Source organism: Pleurodeles waltl, chromosome 5 (assembly GCF_031143425.1).
Source record: "Pleurodeles waltl isolate 20211129_DDA chromosome 5, aPleWal1.hap1.20221129, whole genome shotgun sequence".
Lineage (NCBI taxonomy): Eukaryota > Metazoa > Chordata > Amphibia > Caudata > Salamandridae > Pleurodeles > Pleurodeles waltl.
Window position 1 is genome coordinate 1241291192 of NC_090444.1, and position 19489 is coordinate 1241310680.

Sequence of the window (19489 nt, forward strand, 5' to 3'; positions counted from 1 at the left end):
GCCATTTTGTGGCCCGCCGCCATTTTATGTTGCCTTCACTCAGGCAGCACAGCGAACGAAGTCCATTCTGCCTTTTCTGCTTATTCTGCAACATGGTGTTCAAAACAGCCTTCTGCCTCTATCTTTACAAGGCTGGTATTAAGGTCTGACCGAGTACACTAATCCCTGTCTGGTTCTCTAATCCTTGTTTCAACTATCTGTAGGCTCACACTATTCTCCGCCGATCTTATCTTATCGTCTGGCCTTCGCTGTCCTTTGCTAGTATTCTCTCATTTCACAACTGTCTTCCAAACGCACACAAACTTATCGCACCACATGCAACTTCGTTGTGGATCGGTTAATGAATTAGTTCAAGGGAGGGGTGACAAACACAGCTGGAGGGGAGGCAACCTTAAGTCACTTGATACTTTGTTCTGTCTTGTTTTTCCGACATTTCTATTGACTCTGTTCTATCTTTACATCATTCTTACTGGCTCCTTCCTATGTGTTCTGGGAGTGTATGTAGTTAATAAATGTTTTTATACGGTATATAAGATTGTGCGCCACAAAGTAAAGTGGCAGTCTCCTGAGAACATACCTTGTGTACTTCTTGGACAACTGTACTAGCTGCAGCTAATAAAATCTGATCTTTTACGCCTGACAGAGTGTCCCGTGTCTCTGTTAGTTGAGGCAGGTGAATCCAAGGAGATTTCAGGCGTACCCTGCGCCGCCAGGCCCATAAGGTTCTGGTTCTTCACACTCTAGCCCGGAAGACCCAACAGGACATGCAGGGCACAACTCAGCTCCCTTTGTGTGACTGTCTAGAGTGAATACACAAACAGCCCAAGTGTCATCCTGACCCAGGCATGTATTTCACAGCCGAGCAGAGGCACAAAATGATTAAGCAGGAAGATGCCCACTTTCTAAAAGTGGCATTTTCAATCTTACAGTTTAAAAAACAACTGTACCAAAACCATTTAGACAGGGAGCACTTGCCCTTTAGCACTGGTCAGCAGTGGCAAAGTGCTCAGAGCCCTAAAGCCAGTAAAAAATAAATTCAGCACAGGATCAAAGACAGGGAATCAGAAGCCAAAAAGAACGGGAAACCACACCACCTGACAAAAATCAATGCATTTTACTTTACCATATTTGTTAGTCTGTAACCGGCAATCTTGAGCATAGTGCCCTACCTTCCCACACTCTCCACATTTCTATTTTAAGGCAGAACAACTTTTACTGTAAGCCTTTTAACTCACCCATAATCTCTCCTGTATACGCAGTTCATGAGCACGCATCACTACTCGGTCATGTATTAGTTTCTCTACTACCAGATCTGTAATACAAAGACAATTTCGTTAACGCTGTGACATATTCAGCTGCTGACTAATTCTGTTTATTGTGGGAAAAATTAAATCTAGTTATTCCTATGTTTGTGTTAGGAGAAATATTAGTTTCTAATTGCTTAATGGCTTCGTCTAAAAACATTACTGTCTCCAACTATATCTTCTTTTGAAAGGTGACTGTAAATTATAAGTTCTTCTGGACCTACAGAATGCAATACCGAATCTTTTTTCCTTTCTGGTTTTAGAATTTTATTGGAGTCAATTGTCGAGATGTAACTAAAAAATACATTCCTTCCATTGTAACCAATGGACTCGGGGTTCCCCTGGAACACACAGAAATTCCTATGGTAGGTTAACTTCAATAGTTGTATTTGCCATTATTATAGTTATACGTGAAATACTTCTAAGGATGGTGCACTACTCTTGCCTTAGTCCTCAAATCATTAAATAAAACTGAAGTTTCAAAAAGGTTCAGTAGCTACTACTCACCGTAGGGCAATTCAAAAGAAGAGAGTAAAATTGTCAAAAAGCAAGAAATTGCTTTTCCTAAGGCTTGGCAACTGCAGAACACAATGTAAACGCGGTTAGCATTTAGTTCCAACCAATATGGTGCCTGTCAAATCATGTGGCTTGTCTTACGTGAAATATCCATGACCTTGAAGACACACTGCATACACAGGACACCTTTGACACAAGCAAAATCCTTGCAAAAATGCATGCAGCTTCAAGATTAAAATCCAATGAAGCAGCATATGCGTTTTCTCCCCCATCACAATTATTCAATGATTGTTTTCAAATATCCTCTTTGTGTTAAATTTGTTTTGTTTTTGTATCACCTCCCCCAACCTACCCCAGTACACTTACAATGTTGTATTGCTGTATCTGCAGAGGCACATTTTAACAGTTCTAACATCGTCTAAGTCTCCTCAAGATTCCATGTGCATCTTTGACACTTTTAGTATTCCACAAGTGACTACACGCTGTAATACACATTTCTAGTCTACCAGAGTGTGGCAGAAAATGTGGTATCACTAGTGTCTTTGGGTACAACACCAGCCAATGAGCAGTTGCCTTTTGGTAAAGTACACATCTGTTCACATTCACTAACATTTTGCACCAGGTGTGCATAAAAAAGTGATGCAAATTGGTGAAGTGTTGAACTGGGATTTACTTTCTAGGCAAAACTTTTTTTAAGTTGAAATGTAACTCTAAAGTAATACAAAGTACCACAACTAATTTGTGACATGGGGCTTACAATGGGTGGTACATGAGCATTGAGGTGCAACCACCCAAGAGTTTAATCTCTACTAGCTCGGTAGACAGTTATTTGCATCAAAAATGTACTCCTCTTCCAGGCAAGGGTAACGTTGGAAAAAACTTGTTTTTCTTTACATTTTGCTGTATAACACACAAGCAAACTTGAAAAAGTATGAATCTAGGCTAAATCAAAGTATTTTGGACTGGAAAGGTAGCCTTCCATTACAAACCTTGTGCTAGACATCATGCACACATATGCCAGGGTGAGTGCAAGGCACAATGCAGCAGGAGAGGGAAACAGTACCATATCTAAATATATGAGTCAAATGACTCCATCTTTCTAATCTGGGAACAGAGAGCACAGATGACCTCTGCAGCTCAGCTTGAACCAGAGAAGCACAGGTACTAATTAGGGTATCCTATGATGTATGCACAGTTTCTGAGAGCACTCGGAGGATCACATCTGTGTTCCCTGATGGACCTTCAAGAAGTCACAATGAGCTGATATTGCAAGGTCACAAATGAAACATATTTATGAGCAGGACATTTAATACAAGCAAATAAAGATTGCTTTATTGCCAACAAAGATGCAATTTAGGGCAGGTGAAGGGTAAATATTTTAAACATTCTGAATAAGATGAAGGCAGTGACGCTGCAGCTTCACTCCAATTATTCACTCCTTCCTCCTACCATCCAATAATATTTCTTGACTAACAGGTAGGGCTGTACTGTCCTAGAAGGAAATATTGCTATATGAGAATGGCTGCTCTGAAAGGTCAGTGTGTGGGCTATTTTATGGCTGTTTGTCGGCCTCTTTTATTGTGCGGTGACCGTTTTTTTACTGTTTAGTTTACTGATAATACCAGAAGTATTTCATGCAGCAAGCACAAATGCATGCAGTCTTCCATACCTTGCAGAACACCTATACAGCCGCAAGTTCAAAACTGCCCTGTCTTGCAAATGCGGGCCACATTTTAAGCCATCTCAGTAAGTAATAAGGGACACATTTTTTTGGTGCCCGGGCCTATTTTCTGCCCTAGTCCAACCCGGATGACAGTTTATCAGTGTACTAATCTGGGATTTACAGTAAAAGACCTCTGTCTTTTACTGTAAATCCCAGTCTTCGACTAACGTCCAGCGCTCTGCTGCCTTTTGGCTCGTTCCAATAATGAAATACCATATACCTGCATACCATCATCTTTGCACATCAATTAGTAGCATTAAATTGTAGTAAACAATCTTCTGCTGATGCATTTTGGTGTATTATTTCTGTCTTATTCCAGCTTGTATTTAACACTTTGAATCTTTTCAGGAGCAGCAGGATTCTTTCTCATGCTTTAGTCTTAAAACCCTCCGCACTGCTATGGCTTTGCGCAACATTTTACCAAAACACATAGAGGCATTTTTTTGGCTCCACCTGTGTCGGGCTTGCACCATGCAATGTGGTGCATGCATGATGCAACTCTTAAGGCAGGCTTATGTAGTCACACAATGCCACCATAAGTGGCCTTGCGTGGCTTCATAAATCTGGAGTAACACAAGGCAGCACAAATTGCAGCATTGCCTTTTCTGCCATGGAAAACATTCCATGGGCATTGCGTGGGTGTTCCATGCAACTCTGATGGATTTTGGCACATTCCCAGGTTTTACCAGAACTGGAAACCTTGGAATGAAGTGAAGTGCCATTCCTTCCCAGAGGAGGAGTAACGAGGAGAAATATATTTATTTCTCCTCATTACTTCCTCTTTTTAAGTGTGCTGCATTCTGAAGCACACATGGATAGAGGAATATGCCTTAAGGATTTTTTTTTGCAGGAAGGTGCTCCTTCCTGCACAAAAACAATCTTGCATGCAACAAAAGCTCCCTTGCACCATGGTGCAGGGGTGTCTGTGTTGGCACTAGGCAGCCAAAACAAAAGGACGTCAGCACAGGGAAAAAGGGAGGAAAGCATCATATTGCCATAAGGGTGGCACATTCCGGCCCATTCCCTGTCAAACAGTGCAGCACAACAAGGTGACTTGCTGCACTGCACTGCGAGACTTGGCCATACATATGGCCGAAAATCTGCAAGTGAAACTATTTAGCTCAAGGGTCAAAAACGTCATTGTTTTGCAAATTTGCACTGCTGAATGAATCCCCCCTCACAAAAAACATTCCCACTGAATGATAAAACATGGTAAAGCAGCAAACTCCTGCGTTAAAATTTGCAAATGTGGATAACAATGAACAAAATTGATTCATGGCACATTTTACATTTCTGTAAAAAAAATTGGCCCACCTCTATTTATTGCCTTTTCTGCTCTAGTTAATGAGAACTTGCCTATATCGAGCTCCAGTTTGTAAAACCTGCTATTATGTTTATTATTGAAGAATATTATCTGTCATCTGATCTTTATAGGTGTGGCTTCAGAGCACGTTAGCTATCAAACTTTTGTTTTGTTTTCAGTTCTTTTAACAAAGTATAGATTTGAGTTTGGCTTCACACATAGGACTATATTTCTCACCTCAAGGACTTTCTTTTTTACTGTGTCATTCAATCTCATATACAGCGCTTGCATTGCAATGCAAGAGGGACTATTTTGCACGTAAAGTACACTCGACCATCACAACTTTTGTCACGTAATTATCTCTTACATGCAATAGCAATACTGCAACAAGACTAATACCACCTATGCAAATACCACCAATACCGTGACAACCACTGCGGCCACCACTGTATCACCAATATCACCGACATCACAACGACCAACACAGCCAGCACCACACAGCTCTCTCACCAATATAAATGCCAATATCAATAACAGAAAATCCACAAATACCAGACCACTACTAGTAATGCCTCACTACCACGAATGCCATCCCCACCAATACCACACCACACCTCTTTCAATACCACTGCAAATACCACAGATTACAATACTACTGCCACAACCAATACCATGACCATCAATAACAATACCAAGCCACCAATGCCATCCCTGTTTCGCCACCAATACCAACAACTCCATAATAACCAGCAACACTACTGTCAATGCCACTACTACCACCAGTATCACTGCTACCAACAATACACCAATACTACTTCACCACTAATATCACTAATTCCACAACACAACCAATATCACAACACCACCATTGCCACAACCACAAAATCACAACACTATTACCACACCACCTTTACCATCAACACCACTATCACCATACCATTACCACTAATATTACACCAATCCCAATACCACCTCCAGTGCTACAACTAATTCTACCACTAGTGTACCCAATATCACCACCATCTGCACACACTGGCAACGCTTTAGTATTGACTTTAATGTGCTATTTTACGGAAAAGCTTTTCTGCACCCCTTTGTTTGCATACGTTTTTGCACTGTACCCAAACTTACTGACTTTGACTATGTTCATTAGCATTTTATTATTTTCCTTTACATGCCTTCTGTGTTAGAGTAAATATCCCCAGTGATAGTATTCCCTGTACTATATGAGCTAAGACCTCCTCTGCTCTACAGAGTCAGCTAGTTGGCTGAGGATAACAACAGAAATTCTAGTCCAGGTTGTTATGCAGCCTCAGCTTCACTTCATCTTCTAATGAACTTTTCACTGGTCCAGCGTTATGAATTCTGTCCCAGTCCATTGTAAGGATTTAGATTGTTTGCGAAGCTATACTTTATTATAAGTCAAACACCGAAAGCGAATCTGAAAACAACTCAGAAATATACTGTTTTAGGTGTGTGCATACTTTTGAGAATACATACCTAGCAGGTTTCAAATTCACAGCTTAATCCAGTGGGATACTTAGGATGCTGCAACTGTCACAGTACCAGGTGTCGTGCTAGATTACTTTATGAATTCTATATTATGGCCACTTAAAAACTGTTTTACGTGTGTTAAGTGCAGCAGGGTTACACTTAGAGAAGTGTAAATACATAGTAACAGTCAATTTCCACTTTAAAAACGTATCTTTATTCTTCTAAACCCTATCGGTGCAACTCCAGGAATTTTAATGGTGTTGTCTCGAAATCCCCACCCTGAGTAGGTAGGTACTCTTGTCCTTTGAAGAAGTAGGGCCCAGGTTTTAAAAATGTGGCGCTCATTACATGAAGCGCATCTTTTCTTGTGCCCGATTGCACTACCCAAATGCCACCATGTGTGCACTGCATTAATGATACGGCACACCATGGTGCATGTTAGGATCAATAGCATCATAATTTCTGAAGCTACTGTGGTACTTTGCAGGATTAGAGCCAAAAATGTTGGTGCTAAACCTGCAAAGTACATAGAGACCCATTATAAACAATGGTATGCCTCAATTTGATGCCGGCACTGAGAAGGCGTTAAAAATGACGAGAATAATGGTGCAGTGGAATCTCATAGATTCCACCGCGCCATTTTTCTGGTCCTCCTAACGGAGGAATGCTCCCCTTGATTACATTATGCCTGGTGCAGGCATAATGTGGTGCAAGGGTTTATAAAATGGTGCAATGCGTCCATTGCACCACTTTGTAAATTGGGTGCAGCATTTTGCCAACCTAACGGATTTCTTTGTGCCATTTCTTTACTCCCCCTAACCTGGAGAACGCCCCCTTTGCGTACATTATGCCTAGCGCAGGCATAATGTAGAGCAAAGGGTTACAAAGTGGCACAATGACACTTTATAAATATGGCACAGGGATTTTGGTCTCGTTGGGTGACATCAGCGTAATAAAATGACACTAATGTGGTGCAGGGGGGCGCTAAAGGCCCTTAAATATGCCCCAAAGATGGGTATCAGTGGTCAGATCCTATAGCCTTGTACCTCTTTCATCCAAGGCCACGCTCATTCAGCAAAGACTCAACCTCTCTACCCATGCCAAACCCATATAGAAGCATTTAGGGTTGAACCCTTTCTTACATTCCCTCCATTTACATACACAAAAACCTTGTGTGCAGTTGCCGGTGACATGAGCCTTCATGCTCCATAAAGATGCTGATGCCATTTTTAAGTTTTTAAAAGTCACAGACGATGCTGGCAAACAGCTTGACAAAATGACATGGAAAAAAATAGACCCAACACACCGTTAAATAACAATGGTGGCAAACAGGAAGGAGTGTCTCCTTTTCTTTGAGTCGTCTTGTCCTCCCTTTTGAAATGGTTTAATAAATCTAAACTATGATTTGCTCATTAACCAACAGTGCAAAGAGTTCAACATCACTCCGGGTGCTGGGAAGCGTAACATCATCCCTTAAGTATATGTTATTGTATTGTACATTGTATACAGTACGCAGAAGGTGCCAGTTTCTAGACTAACTTTTAAGTGCCGATGACCACATTAACAATAACCAATTTTTACTATTAAGAAAAAAAAACTAAAAAGACAATAGAAATGTTCAAGCATGCAACTCAGAATAAAATGGCACCGCCCCTGTATGTACTGTATTGGGGTATTATATTAGGTGCTTTTGAACCAGATGCATTCAAAGGTAACTTTTTGATCTGTTCTCCAAGTTTAATGACAAAATGTTCAGTATAAAGATACAGGTAACTGATTCCACAGTCTTTCTCTTGCTAACTAACATCGAGACGCACTGGCCTCAACTTGGGTTCCAATTACAAGCTGTATGGTACTGGCAGAAAGGGGAACTCCAGACCTGTAAATGCTGGCACCAAGCGGCCACACCCTTCCGCAAAGTACAATTATGAGTTAATCTCTATGTAATAGGGGAGAGTTGTGCCCACCTGCAAGAAAGAATAATAGAGCCTGAATGGAAGCAATGAAACTCTGCCGAAGCAGGCATGGTCATGTGGGGTGTTGTGGAAACAATCAAGAAGAGGGAAGATGGGATTTATAAAAAAAAGGAGGTCCCCTGTTTTTGAAGTCAGAGACACAATGGGAACAATCATGAGGGTGAGAAGTTGTGAGAGAGAATGGCCCCAATGCAAGTGTCAGAAGAAAAAACGTAAAGGCTGTTAGTTTGGAAACTAACACTACACAATGTATTAATAAAAAATGAAATTTTTAAAATTACATTTCTGTTATTTACAGACATAGAAAGGCATTGCACAAGATTTTTATCTTGACGGTTTGCACATGACATGCCTGAAATAGATATTTAAACTCACAAATGTATTGCTTAAAATCATTTGATTAAGGTGGAAGCTGCTTCTCATATAGTTCAACACAATGCCATGAACTTTCAATCAGTGAAAAAGGATCTGTTTTACATACAGGGGGAGGGGCTACTCCATCACCACGGTGATGATTATCCCATCCTCTGAAATTTAAATCCTATAGGGCGTAATGGGATTTCGATTTCGATGTAAAAATATCCTGGAAAAAATATCAAGGACCAAAATGCCAAAAGTTATTCACATAACGACGAAATATAGATTTACAATTCCAACTCTGCATATCCCTACTTTTGCATATATATGGAGTTAAGTATATAAAATCTACACTTACTTACCCTTTAGATATTTTTCCTTTGATATTTCCATACCAAGATATCTGTCTTCGGTATACAGGGCACACCCTTTTATATCTATTTGCAAATAGGAGAAACGTCCATTCACAGAAGAACTCCTTGACCACTATTATCATGCCTGATGTCTCTAATCCACCCTTATGAAATCCTAATCCTCCAGTGATCTAGACGTGTTCTTCTCATTGCACTCCCACACCCAACATCTCACTCGCATCATCAAGAATTTTCTCTAGCACAACCATCACATACTACTCCCTGCAGGTGAAGAGTCCGGCTCATACTTCTCTTCAAAGATCTCTGGGCTAAGAACTAACGCTGCAACACTGCACTTAACTCCACTTCCTTCCTCCTCCATCTCACCTACTCTTCCAGTTTAATGAGTTATTTGCCTTCTCTTGTGCATTACTTTTCATGTGGTTACTTTTAGAGACATTACGTCCTGGTAAGTTAAATCGAGAGTATCCTTACTTCGCAGCTAAGGTGTTAAGTATTATTTCTAGCCCCTGTATGCATGCGCACACACACACACACACCCACACATATTTTTTTACATTTAAGTACGGAATTTTTAAAACAAAATATAACACTACTTAAAATGTAATTTAAATTATTTAAAATGTAATTCATTTTAATTGAATCTAATGTTAATGCTTACTTAATTTAGTTTTATTTATTTAAATTGAATTTATTTCCTTTATATAAATTAATTTTACATACTACCCCTTTACACTACACATCCCTGAACCCTAAATAAAGCCCTTGTAGCCCCTAAAATTTCCCATAACTGAGAACATATATCCATTTATTAAAGTATGTTTTGAAAAAAAATTGTAATAATTTCACATTTTCATAACCATTACATAATCCTATTTGAAATCATTTTTGTCTTAAATTTTCATTTTAGCTTAAAAGAAATAGAAAATACTATTACAATGAAAGAGAGAAACTTAGGTAAGGTTGATGCACATGAAAAGTCACTTATCTTTGAAGTAAAAAATGGAAAGTAAAAGTCTGCAAACTTACCTGGGATGTAGACTCCCAATATAACTCTCAAGTAGTAATGATTCTGACAAAGAACCTGTGAAGAAATGTAGCAAACCATAGTACAGATCATTCAATACATTCTAGCTGCTGCCCTTTCTCTTTATTGCCACTGGTCTCCAAAACTCTTAAAAGATTTCTGTTCAATTGCCTTATTACGTGCCCCACTGTTACTAGCCTGTCAAGCCCCATTTGTTCTGAATTCCACAGAAAATCCCCTCGCTCATTGTTCAACTTTATGGCCTTAGCCCGTCATAATTGCCTCACCTGTATTCTCATACATTGCCCTCCCTGAAGCATTTGACACTGTAACTCATCCCACTTAACTGTCCGCCCTATCCTATCTAGCCACAGGAGACTTAGCATTAAACTGATTTTTATCCTGTCTTTTGAAATGTTCCTTCTAATTCTCCAGATCTCTTCACTGTCCAACTCTTCATCCCTGCAAACATAAGGTTCAGTCCTGATCCCTCGCCTCTTAAATCTTCACCTCTTATAGTTTTTTCAATCACCTCTATCTCTCACCTTTCCTTACGTTCACTCCCAACTGCGAACCACAGCCAAAGCCAACAGCAAGTGCTTAGGACACAGCTCTATTTTGCCCGCGTATTTGCTTTTTCATTCTTTTATGTGAAGCATTAGAAAGTCTTTATTTTCAAATATGACTCCCCACAGCTGGTTCTCCTTGCTTTAGGTCTTATCCTTTGACGATTTAGCATCTGTTTCGCTATTTTTAGGTTGAGCATGAGCGTACGACTTCTTGTATACTTTTAACTATACTTCTTCTGTGGGCGTCCAGCTATTTCACTTGTTAGTTTCAGTGTCATTTAAAAAACCTTGCTTGCTAGTGGTCAGTCATGCCTCTTTGTCCCTCCTTCTTCTGTGTGGCAGCAGGGGCCAACTAATGTATAATTACACTTTGTCCTGTTTATCTGGTGTGTAGGAGACCTTTTTTTACTTTGTTTCCTGCTCCAGGCCAGGAAAGCTTCCCTTTTCGTTTGCAGAGCATTCTTCCTCTGAGCTTCGCTGTAAACAAGGCTATAAATCAGGCTGTTATCTTGGTCACATTAGGTCTTTGTGGGCTCTCTGCACCCTCTCTCAGCTGCCTGGCTCCCACATTTCATTGGCTTGGCTTTTCTTTACCAAGGGTGCCTGCCTGTGTGCTGAGAGCAAGGGCAGAGGATCGCTTGTAATTGCTTATAGCTTAGGCATCCAGTTCTACCAGGGCTCTTTAATCCCTAGAGACAGTGCCCATTTCTGATCCATACTGGGATCCCACTCACAGCACAATCAGTGCACCAAAGTTCACACACTCCAAGCCCTCAGCCGAGCCTGTGCCAAAACCCCACACACGTTGTCTGTCAATGCACCTCAGTTCATGCAGTCAATACACTCCGCTGCTCCAGTACTGGGACCTCAGGCGCAGCTCCATCAGTGCACTGCAGTTCACATACTCGAAGCCCCTCAACTGTGCCCGTGCCAGACCTCCACACATGCCGTCTGCCAGAGCACCTCAGTTCTTACAGTCAGTAGACTTTGCAGTTCCAGCACTATGACCTCAAGCACAGCTCAATCAGAGCACCTCAGTTCTACCCCGGAGAGGTCACTTCCTTTCCTATACTGGGTCCCCGCTCACATACAGGCCCATTACAGCAGCTCAATTCTAATTTTCAGTCTCACTGCCAAGCCAATACTGGACCCAAAAGAGCAAAACACAGCTCAGCCAGTGTACCTCAAGTCTAACATCCAACACCCATGTTGATGAGAACCACCACAGCTCTGCCAGAATCCATCAATACTAACATTCAGTGCACATTTCTTCTCATTACTAAGGCTCACACACACACCCTTCAGGACTCCTCGATTCTGTGGTTCAGCAGCAATGACACTCCCATACCTGGCCCCACTCGCACATTAACCAGGGCACCTCCAGGCTAACACTTGCAACACTGGCACGCCAATACTAAGTTCCACACATAGCTCCATTAATATATCTCACCTCTGACCTTGTGTGCCTGTTACTATTCTAGCACTGCAGTCGATATGCAACTCTGTCAGTGCACCTCAACCCTAACCTGCTGTGACCCATTATTCCAATACTAGGATTTACACAGGACTCTGTTTCTCATTCCTCACCCGCTGCCTTTCTGTTAATCCAGCACTGGGCCAGGACACAGCTATGTCTATACCCTCAATACTGATTTGAAGTGCCCCAATATTGCTGTATTGCGGTTCACATATGTTAGACTTTTGCTTATGCAGGGTCATCCCCAGTCTTTTTTTGCCTCCTGCCTCCTATTTTTTTCGGACCTGTTGCTGTTGGCTTTTCAACTCTGAGCACTTTACCACTGCTAACCAGTGCTAAAGTGCATATGCTCTCCTGTTTAAATTGTATGTAAGTGGTTTATCCATGATTGGCATATTTGATTTACTAGTAAGCCCCTAGTAAGGTGCACTAGAGGTGCCAGGGCCTGTAAATCAAATGCTACTAGTGGGCCTGCAGCACTGGTTGTGCCACCCACATAAGTAGCTCTGTAATCATGTCTCAGACCTGCCACTGCAGTGTCTGTATGTGTATTTTTACACTGTAAATTCGACTTGGCAAGTGTACCCACTTGCCAGGCCTAAACCTTCCCTTTCCTTACATGTAAGGCACCCCTAAGGTAGGCCCTAGGTAGCCCCAAGGGCAGGGTGCAGTGTATGGATAAGGTAGGACATATAGTAATATGGTTTATATGTCCTGACAGTGAAATACTGCCAATTTCGTTTTCACTGTTGCAAGGTCTGTCTCTCTCATAGGATAATATGGGGGCTACCTTTAAATATGATTAAAGTGTAGATTCCCCTAGAGAGTAGATGGACATGTGGAGTTTGGGATCCCTGAACTCACAATTTAAAAATACATCTTTTAGTAAAGTTGATTTTGAGATTGTGCGTTTGGAAATGCCACTTTTAGAAAGTGAGCATTTTCTTGCTTAAACCATTCTGTGACTCTGCCTTGTTTGTGGATTCCCTGTCTGGGTCAGTTTGACAGCTGGGTTGTTTTTCACCTCACACCAGACAGTGACACAAAGGGAGCTGGGGTGTGATCTGCATTTCCTGATTAGCCATCTCTGCTAGGAGGGAGGGGTGGAGTGGTCACTCTCATCTGAAAGGACTGTGCCTGCCTCTGACAATGCTGTCTCCAACCCCCTGGTGTGTGTCTGAGGCCTTGCCGGGGCAAGGCAGGATTTCACAAGAAGGTGTGAGTCCCCTTTGAAGAAAGGTGACTTCAAAGACTAAAATGGGTATAAGAAGGGCACCCAAACTTACAAACTTTAGAAACACTTCTGGAACCAAGAGGAACCTCTGCCTGGAGAAGAGCTGATAGCTGAGGAAAACGTGCTGCCCTGCCTGTGACTGTGCTTTGTGGAGCTTTCCTGCAGTGCTGCTTCTGCCAGAGTAAGAGGGCAAAGACTGGACTTTGAGTGCCTTCCATCTTGAAGAAGAAATCTCCAAGGGCTTGATGTAGAGCTTGCCTCCTGTTGTTGAAGTCTCAGGGATAGCAAAGACTTCTTCCTGCCAGCACCTGGAGTCTCTGGAGAGACCCCTACTCTGCTCTGTGGTGCCCTTCCAGTTCCTGGGACCCTGAAAGGAGAGGCTGGCAGCCTAAGGACAAAAATACACGCACCGAGCGCCGTGCGGAGAAAAGATCGACGCGAATCCGATCGCGGCTGAGAAAACGACGCGACGCCGGCTCCGCAGCTGAGAAACGACGCCGCAGGAAACGCGACCGGAGAATCGACGCCCGGAGCAGGAGAAACGACGCGCAGCATCGCTGACGAAGGCTGAGAGATCGCACCCTGCGCCGCGGGACTTTCGGACCGTCGCGTGGCTGGCTTTTTCGACGCGCATCGCCGTGCCGAGTTGTTTTCGACGCATATAACCGTGCAGGGTTATTTTCGACGCACACCGCCCGTGCGGGGTTATTTTTGACGCAAACCAGGTACATTTACACGCTAGCAGCGCTAGTGTGTTGTTACAACTACCTAAAGACTCTTTTTATTTTAAACCTTTAAAAAATCATAACTTGACTTGTGTATGTTGGATTTTTATCGTTTTGGTCTTGTTTTGTCTAGATAAATATTTCCTATTTTTCTAAACTGGTGTTGTGTCATTTTGTAGTGTTTTCATTAAGTTACTGTGTGTGTTGGTACAAATACTTTACGCCCAGCACTCTGAGGTTAAGCCTACTGCTCTGCCAAGCTACCAAGGGGGTAAGCAGGGGTTAGCTGAGGGTGATTCTCTTTTATCCTAACTAGAGTGAGGGTCCTTGCTTGAACAGGGGGTAACCTGACTGTCAACCAGAGACCCCATTTCTAACATTGGTGACCAGCGGTCGGGATTGGACTTGTATTTGTACTTGACATACAGTAATTAAGTGTACACTACTGTTTTGATCTCAGACCACTACGTGGCCACATACTACTAGTCTTGTGATTTTTTTTGTTTTTTACTTGGACTGTTTTTTCTCTGCATTCAGTTTCTTTTTTTTTCGCTGATCCCGTGATTGACTTTTCTGGAACTTCATTTGAGAACTTGCTTTTCTGTTTTTGGAACTGTGCATATCTTTTTAACCTCTCATCATGTCTCAGTCTGGAGATGCCCTAGCTGAAGCTGCTTTTGACTTGGAGAAATTGGAGAGCTACAAAGTGGCTCAGTTGAAGCAGTTTTGTAGTAATGTTGGCTGTCCCATTAAGAGCTCATCCAAGAAGGATGAGCTGCAAAAGGCGCTGAGGGCCTGGGTGACAGCCAAAGCAGCTGAGGGGCACACAGATGAGGAGCCAGAGGGGAAGAGGAGTTGCAAGTCACTCACACTGATGTAGTGGGTGGGCCTGCTATGTCTCAGGGGAGAATCTCCAGGGCAGGTAGCAGTGTGTCCTCCAAGAGTCTGACACCTGGAGAGTTACAGGACAGACAGGCAGAGAGGGAGTACCAATTGGAGCTGAAAAAGCTCAGTCTAGAGGTGGAACAGAGGAAGCTGGCCCTTGAGGAAAGGAAGATGAACATGGCTCATGAGCTCAGTTTAAAAGAGATTGATCAGAGGAGTCAGTCCAGTAAGGAATGGTGGCAGCAACAATTGTATATCCAGTGATGCTGCAGAAGTGCACATGCCCAGAGAGGTGGTGCCCTACTTGAAGGAGGGAGTTAACACACGCCAGGAGGTTCAGGGGTATGAGGTAGCTCCAGTGATGCACAGGGTCCCTGAGGTGGATTGGGGAACTGGCATGGGGAGTCATATTCCTACTGGTGGGAGGGACACTCTACTGACTCTAGTTGAGAGTGACAGGGAGAGGGGTTCCCCCCAGGTAGAAGTCCTGGTTATGGAGTGTGAAAACATCCCAGAAGAGTGTGGGTTGAGTGTCAGGGACAGTCAGGTACTGTCTCACCAGTCTCAGGAGGGTGATGTGGGGTGCTTTTTCAAAGCAGAGTCACTGGATGGTTGGGTGAAGGGTACTTTGGTTAATTCATGCGAGGGGCTGAGTGATGTAATTGCTGGAGAGCATATGTCTAGTCCTTATTTTCCAGAGCTATGCCAACACCAGGTGGAGTGTGAGTTCTCTGACCCCAGGGAGCTTACAATGGAGGCAGACTTCTGGGTGAGTACCAGAGAGTCTGAAGAGGCATTTGGGGGTGCTCCTGAGAGGAGTGGTCTAGGTAGTTCCCAACCAGGTGAGGTAGGGAAGGATTGTAGTGTCCCAGGTAGGTCCCAGTGTAGGGGGATGGGTGAGGGACCCCATGTCCAGTCTCAGAGGAGAGGGAATGGGGATGGGTTGAGGCCCAAGGTGCCCGAGATCCGGTCCCAGGTCCTGGAGGGTTCCATGAGGGAACACCAGGAGGGGAGCCTAGCCTGTACCATAGGGCCATCTGTTGAGGGAGACCCCACAGTGTCAGGAGAACTTGGGGGGGTGGCTGTAGCCAGCGTCCCACCAGTTCTGGTGTCTGGCAGTACCACTCCTAGTGAGGGGGTGCAGAAGTCCAGACAGAGGGTTGAGAGGGGGTTGCGGACCCCAGTGGAGAATCTGGAGGGTCAGGGGTCAGCTCTGAGAGCAGAGCCCCCCAGGAATGACCTTGGTAAGACCATTTCTGGGTTGGGGGGAATCCAGACTCTGTCAGATGGGCAGAGGTCAGGAGACCTGCACCAGCCAGACTCTTGTGTGGCCCTTGGGGACAGTGTGTCCCTTGAGGAGGGTAAGTGTGCCCCCCTGGAAGTCCTGGTGTGCCAGGCAATGGTTCAACCGCAGGGTGGTGACTCTGGGTTGAATGATCAGGTTCAGGGGGTAAACTCTGACCTGATGGGGGGTAAGTGTGCTCCCAAGGAAGTCCTGGTGTGCCAGGCAGTGGTTCAACCGCAGGGTGGTGACCCTAGGTTGGATGACCAGGTTCAGAGGGTAAACTCTGACCTGGTAGGGGGTAGGTATGCCCCCCAGGAAGTCCTGGTTTGCCAGGCAGTGATCCAGTCTGTGGGTACAGACCCTGGATTGGGGGGCCAGGTTAAGGGTGTCCCCCCTGACCTGGAGGAAGGGGCTACTGTTAACAGTGCCCCTACCATGTTGTCTTCTGGGGGGGTCACTCCTAGTTGGGTGGTTCAGGACCCCAGAAGAGAGGGCAGGGGGAGGGAAGCCTCACCCCTGGCCCTGGTCCAACCTGAAGGTACAGACCCCAGGTTGGAGGATCAGTTGCAGGTTAACATCCCTGCACTGATGGAAGAATTGTGCAGGACTGCTTCTACAAGCACCCTGACAGTTTTTGACTCTGGGGGTGCCGCTTCTGCAGGGAGGGTACAGAGCCCCAGAGGGGAGGACCAGGGTCAGGTTGTCATCCCTGACCTGGTGGAAGAGAGACTGGTCAAAGGGTGCCAGGCACCTGGGGCTACCACCCCCCACTCTCCACAGTCACAGTGGTTAGAGAGGCCTGAGGTCGGGCTCTCATCCCTGACAGTTGTCTGGGGCCACTGTGGCTTGCTGTCCTGGTGGACAGAGTTGCCCCTGGGGGGGGGAGGACGAGAGTCACACCCCGGGGGTGGAGTGGGCAACACCACTGTGTTGGCCCTGGTGGTACTATCTGCCCATTGCAATACACCTGTGAGCAAAGTAAAGTTAGGTGTTGCACAGATGGTGTCTGTAGATGTGGAGAAGGGTTCCCCATGGGTTAGCTTAGTGGGCCCTGAGAGTATGGACAGAGGGATCCAACTGGAGTCAGGAAGGCGTAGAACTGGAACATGCCCCTGCTGTTGTGGGCCTGGGTCCCTGTTCTATCGCCCCAATCAGGGAAGTACATCAAGGTATTGATTGTTCTCCCCTGGCTTTAGGCTGGTAGGGGGTCGTGTTAGACTTTTGCTTATGCAGGGTCATCCCCAGTCTTTTTTTGCCTCCTGCCTCCTATTTTTTTCGGACCTGTTGCTGTTGGCTTTTCAACTCTGAGCACTTTACCACTGCTAACCAGTGCTAAAGTGCATATGCTCTCCTGTTTAAATTGTATGTAAGTGGTTTATCCATGATTGGCATATTTGATTTACTAGTAAGCCCCTAGTAAGGTGCACTAGAGGTGCCAGGGCCTGTAAATCAAATGCTACTAGTGGGCCTGCAGCACTGGTTGTGCCACCCACATAAGTAGCTCTGTAATCATGTCTCAGACCTGCCACTGCAGTGTCTGTATGTGTATTTTTACACTGTAAATTCGACTTGGCAAGTGTACCCACTTGCCAGGCCTAAACCTTCCCTTTCCTTACATGTAAGGCACCCCTAAGGTAGGCCCTAGGTAGCCCCAAGGGCAGGGTGCAGTGTATGGATAAGGTAGGACATATAGTAATATGGTTTATATGTCCTGACAGTGAAATACTGCCAATTTCGTTTTCACTGTTGCAAGGTCTGTCTCTCTCATAGGATAATATGGGGGCTACCTTTAAATATGATTAAAGTGTAGATTCCCCTAGAGAGTAGATGGACATGTGGAGTTTGGGATCCCTGAACTCACAATTTAAAAATACATCTTTTAGTAAAGTTGATTTTGAGATTGTGCGTTTGGAAATGCCACTTTTAGAAAGTGAGCATTTTCTTGCTTAAACCATTCTGTGACTCTGCCTTGTTTGTGGATTCCCTGTCTGGGTCAGTTTGACAGCTGGGTTGTTTTTCACCTCACACCAGACAGTGACACAAAGGGAGCTGGGGTGTGATCTGCATTTCCTGATTAGCCATCTCTGCTAGGAGGGAGGGGTGGAGTGGTCACTCTCATCTGAAAGGACTGTGCCTGCCTCTGGCAATGCTGTCTCCAACCCCCTGGTGTGTGTCTGAGGCCTTGCCGGGGCAAGGCAGGATTTCACAAGAAGGTGTGAGTCCCCTTTGAAGAAAGGTGACTTCAAAGACTAAAATGGGTATAAGAAGGGCACCCAAACTTACAAACTTTAGAAACACTTCTGGAACCAAGAGGAACCTCTGCCTGGAGAAGAGCTGATAGCTGAGGAAAACGTGCTGCCCTGCCTGTGACTGTGCTTTGTGGAGCTTTCCTGCAGTGCTGCTTCTGCCAGAGTAAGAGGGCAAAGACTGGACTTTGTGTGCCTTCCATCTTGAAGAAGAAATCTCCAAGGGCTTGATGTAGAGCTTGCCTCCTGTTGTTGAAGTCTCAGGGATAGCAAAGACTTCTTCCTGCCAGCACCTGGAGTCTCTGGAGAGACCCCTACTCTGCTCTGTGGTGCCCTTCCAGTTCCTGGGACCCTGAAAGGAGAGGCTGGCAGCCTAAGGACAAAAATACACGCACCGAGCGCCGTGCGGAGAAAAGATCGACGCGAATCCGATCGCGGCTGAGAAAACGATGCGACGCCGGCTCCGCAGCTGAGAAACGACGCCGCAGGAAACGCGACCGGAGAATCGACGCCCGGAGCAGGAGAAACGACGCGCAGCATCGCTGACGAAGGCTGAGAGATCGCACCCTGCGCCGCGGGACTTTCGGACCGTCGCGTGGCTGGCTTTTTCGACGCGCATCGCCGTGCCGAGTTGTTTTCGACGCATATAACCGTGCAGGGTTATTTTCGACGCACACCGCCCGTGCGGGGTTATTTTTGACGCAAACCAGGTACATTTACACGCTAGCAGCGCTAGTGTGTTGTTACAACTACCTAAAGACTCTTTTTATTTTAAACCTTTAAAAAATCATAACTTGACTTGTGTATGTTGGATTTTTATCGTTTTGGTCTTGTTTTGTCTAGATAAATATTTCCTATTTTTCTAAACTGGTGTTGTGTCATTTTGTAGTGTTTTCATTAAGTTACTGTGTGTGTTGGTACAAATACTTTACGCCCAGCACTCTGAGGTTAAGCCTACTGCTCTGCCAAGCTACCAAGGGGGTAAGCAGGGGTT

The 19489-nt window shown here is 44.5% G+C and overlaps 1 protein-coding gene across 3 annotated transcripts in view; it reads right to left on the bottom strand.

The window, feature by feature from the left end:
• The window catches only part of CNR1 (cannabinoid receptor 1), a 177604-nt gene that overhangs the window by 113583 nt on the left and 44532 nt on the right, over positions 1-19489 (bottom strand). Inside the window, exons 2-3 of one of the 3 annotated variants that reach the window (XM_069235478.1) lie at positions 10077-10131; positions 1236-1312 (exon numbers count right to left, since the gene is read on the bottom strand). The exons of 1 other annotated variant lie outside the window; for it this stretch is intronic. The gene's annotated coding sequence lies outside the window, so the exon portion shown is untranslated. The remainder of the gene's footprint in view (positions 1-1235; positions 1313-10076; positions 10132-19489) is intronic. One more of the 3 variants, XM_069235477.1, reaches the window with a different exon arrangement.